This window comes from Propithecus coquereli, unplaced genomic scaffold, assembly GCF_000956105.1.
Source record: "Propithecus coquereli isolate 6110/MARCELLA unplaced genomic scaffold, Pcoq_1.0 Scaffold59, whole genome shotgun sequence".
In the NCBI taxonomy this organism is placed as follows: domain Eukaryota; kingdom Metazoa; phylum Chordata; class Mammalia; order Primates; family Indriidae; genus Propithecus; species Propithecus coquereli.
Window position 1 is genome coordinate 719,350 of NW_012151840.1, and position 4,641 is coordinate 723,990.

Consider the following 4,641-nt stretch of genomic DNA (forward strand, 5'->3'; position numbering starts at 1 on the left):
AGATAAAGCTGTTCTATATGGGGGGGAAGGAGACATGTCACTAAGTGCCTGCTGTGGGAAATCTATCTGAATGAGTGATCATAAAAGGCAGAAAAGTTGTCCTATTGACTCAAGAGAGAGAAAGACTCCTATTGACTCCCCTATTGACTTAAGAGGGGAGAAAGACAGGTATGAGACAATATCCCATGGGCAGTGAGAGTCATTCTCCAGGGGTGCATGTCCATGGTGCAAGTAGAGAAGGAGAGAATCAGTAATGACAGATCTGGTCAGCAAGAGATGGGGACACAAAGGGAACCTCATCATACACAGAATAGTACTCAGTATATGAGAGACCTCTCCGCCAGAACTCCTTATCCATAGTAGTACCTCTAAGCAGTCAGGAAGAGTCTAAAGAATATTTGGGAGAAGGTCCAAGAAGAAATTATGTTTCCAGCTAGCCAAGAAGGCAACATTACAAACATCAAGATTTGGGTCACCACTGTAATTTCTTTCTTTACATTCTATTTATTTGTTTACAAATTCATAGAAGAACAATTTATGCACAATAAAAAGAAGGATGCTAATGTGATTGTTATACTAATATTGTAATTCTGATGTTTAAACCACTTATATCTTTATTAAGAAGACTAAAAGAAAAAAACATTAAAAATAATAACTATAAAATTGTTAAGGGACATACAATATAAAAATGCATATTGTGACATCAAAAATCTTGAAAGTGGGGAGAGAAGGAAGTTAATTTACACAGGATTTTTATTTCTTTTGGTTGATATCTTTTCTTTTTTTTGGTGACCAAAGTATTGTTATCAATGTTAAATATGTGGTATAACTATAGGATGTTTTTTATAAGCCTCATGGTAACCATAAGGTAAAAACCTATAATAAATACACCAAAAATCAACACCAATGAATAAAAGCATGGTACCAGAGAAAAATCACTTAAGCACAAAAAAAGACAGTAAAAAAGAAATGAAACAAGAGAGGATTGCAAAAAATCAGAAAATTAGTAACAAAATGGTAGTAGTAAGTCCTTATCTATCATTAATAATATTAAATGTAAATGGGATAGATTTCCCAATTAAAAAACATAGAGTGGCCCACCTATATGCAGCCTTCAAAAAACCCACTGTACCTATAATGACATACATAAACTGAAAGTAAAGGGATCCAAAAAGCTATTTCATGCAACTGGAAACCAGAAAAGAGCAGGAGTAGCTATACTTATATCAGATAAAATAGACTTTAAATCAAAAACTGTAAAAAGATACAAAGAAGGTCATTATATAATGATAAATGGGTCAATTCAGCAAGAGGATATAACAATAGTAAATATATATACACCCAATGCCACATCACTCAAGTATATACAGCAAATATTAATAGATCTAAGGGAAGAGATACACTGCTATACAATAATCCTGGGGGGGGGGAGGGTATTAAGACCCAACATATGGCAATGGACAGATCACCCAGGCAAAAAATCAATGAAGAAACATCAGAGTTAAACTGTACTCCAGTCCGAAGTGACCTAACAGACATTTATAAACCATTTTATCCAACTACTGCAGAATATACATTTTTCTCATCAGCACATGGAACATTCTTCAAAATAGACAAAATGTTAAGAAACAAAACAAGTCTCAATAATTCAAAAAAGTAGAAATCATATTACGTACCTTTTCTGGCCACAGTGGAATAGAGCGAGAAATCAAAAGCAAGAGGACCTCTGGAAACTATACAAACACATGGAAATTAAACAACATGCTCCTGAATGACCAATGGGTCAATGAAGAAATTAAAAAGGAATTTTAAAAATTTCTCGAGACAAGTAGAAATGGAAATACAATGTACCAGAACCTATGGAATACAGCAAAAGCAGGAGTAAGATGGACGTTCATAGCAATAAATGCCTGCAACAAAAAATAGAAAGATTCTAAATAAACAGCCTAATGATTCACCTGAAGACACCAAAAAGCAAGAATAAACTGAATGCAAAATTAGTAGAAGAAAAGAAATAAAGATCAAAACAAAAATAAATGAAATTGAGGCTTAAAAATAAAACCGAATGCAGATTATCAATGAAACAAAAAGTTGGGTTTTTTTGAAAAGATAAACAAAATAGAAAAACCTTTAGCTAGACTAAATAAGAAAAAAGAGAAAAGATCCACATAAATAAAATCATAGATTAAAAAGGAAACACTACAACTGACATCACAAAAATACAAAAGATCACTATAGACTACTATGAACACAAACAAATTAGAAAACCTAAAGAAACAGACAAATTCCTGAACACATATAACCCACAAAAATTGAGCAATGAAGAAATAAAAAACCCCAATAAATCAATAACACATAATGAGATTGTAGCTGTAACAAAAAGTCTTCCATCAAAGAAAATCTCAGGACACGATGGACTCACTACTGAATTCTACCAAACATTTAAAGAACTAATACTAATTCTACTCAAACCCTCTAAAAAAAATCGAAGAGATGGTAATACTTCCAAACACATTCTACAAGGACAGCATCACCCTGATATCAAAAACAGATAAAGACACAATGTAATAAGAAAACTATTGGCCAATATCTCTGATAAACATAGATGCAAAAATCCTTAACAAAATGCTAGCAAACCGAATTCAACAGCACATTAAAAAGATCAATCGCCATGATCAAGGGGATTCATCCCAAGGATGTAAGGATGGTTCAACATAGATCAATAAGCATGATACATCGAATTAACAGAATCAAGGACAAAAAACATGTGATTATCTCATTGAAGGAGAAAAAGCATTTGATAAAATTCAACATCCCTTCATTACAAAAACCCTCATCAAACTGAGTATAGAAAGAACATAGCTCAAAGTGATAAAGGCCACCTATGACAAAACCACAGCTAACATTGTACTGAATGGGGAAAAATTGAAACTTTTCCTCTAAGATCTGGAACAAGACAAGGATGCCCACTTCCACCACTTTTACTCAACATGGTACTGGACATCTTAGCCAGAGGTATTAGGCAAGAGAAAGAAATAAAGGACAGCCAAATTGGAAAGGAAAAAGTCAAATTATCCTGCAAATTATATTATGCAGCCAATATAATCTTACTCTTAAAAAAAACTGAAAAACCTCCACAAAAAAAACTGTTAGAACTGATAAATGAATTCAGTAAATTTGCAGGATGCAAAATCAATACATGATACCCGGTAGCATTTATATATACCAGAATAAAAATTCTGAAAAATAAATAAAAAAGCAATCTTATGTATAATAGCTACAAAGAACATAAAATACCTAGGCATCAATTTAACCAAAGAAGTGAAAGATCTGTACAAGGAAAATTGTAAAACTTCGATGAAAGAAATTGAAGAGGACACAAAAAAGTGGGAAGATATTCTATGCTCATACATAGGAAGAATTAATACTGTCAAAATCACAATGCTATCCAAAGCAATTTACAGATTCAATGCAATACCTTTCAAAATACCAATGACATTCTTCACAGAAATAGGAAAAAGTACTAAAATTTATATAAAACCACAAAAAAACCTCAAATAGACAAAGCAGTACTGAGCAAAAAGAACAAAGCTGGAGGCATCACATTATGTGACTTTCAAATTTACTACAAATCTATAGTAACCATATCAGCATGGCACTAGCATAAAAACAGACACATAGACCAATGGAACAGAATAGAGAACACAGATAGAAATCCACATATTTACATCCAACTCTTTGGCAAAGGTGCCAAGAATAACAATGGGAAAGAACAGCCTCTTCAATACATGGTGCTGGGAAAACTGGATGTCTATATGCAGGAGAATGAAACTAGACCCTTATCTCTTGCCATATATGAAAATCAAATCAAAATGGATTAAAGACTTGAATCTGAGACCTGAAACTGTGAAACTACTAAAAGAAAGCATTGGGGAAATTCTTCAAGACATTAGTCTGGGCAATGATTTTTCGAGTAATACCCCCAAAGCACAGGCACCCAAAGCAAAATTGGAATCATATCAAGCTAAAAAGCTTCTGCACAGCAACAGAAGCAATCAAAGTGAACAGACAACTTACAGAACGTGAGAAAATATTTGCAAACTATGCATCTGACAAGGGATTCATAAAAAGAATTTATAAGGAACTCAAACAGCTCAATAACAAAAAAATCAAATAATCCAATTAAAGTGGGCAAAAGATCTAAATAAACATTTCTCAAAAGAAGACAAACAAATGGCGAACAGGTATGTGAGAAAATGTTCAACATCACTAATCATCAGAGAAATGCAAATCAAAACCACAATGACATATCATCTCACCTCAGTTAGAGTGCTTTTGATCAAAAAGACAGGCAATAACAGATGCTGGTGAGAATGTGGAGAAAGGGGAACCCTTGTATTGCACACTGTTGGTGAGAATGTAAACTAGTATAGCTACTATGGACAACAGCATGGAGGTTCCTCAATAAACTTCAGATAGAATTTCCATATGACCAGCAATTCCATTACTGGGTAGGTGTCCAACAGAAAGCAAATCAATATATTGAAAAGGTATCTGCACTCCCATGTTTATTGCAGCATTATTCATAATAGCCAAAATATGAAATCAACCTATGTGCCCACCAATGGATAAATGGATTTT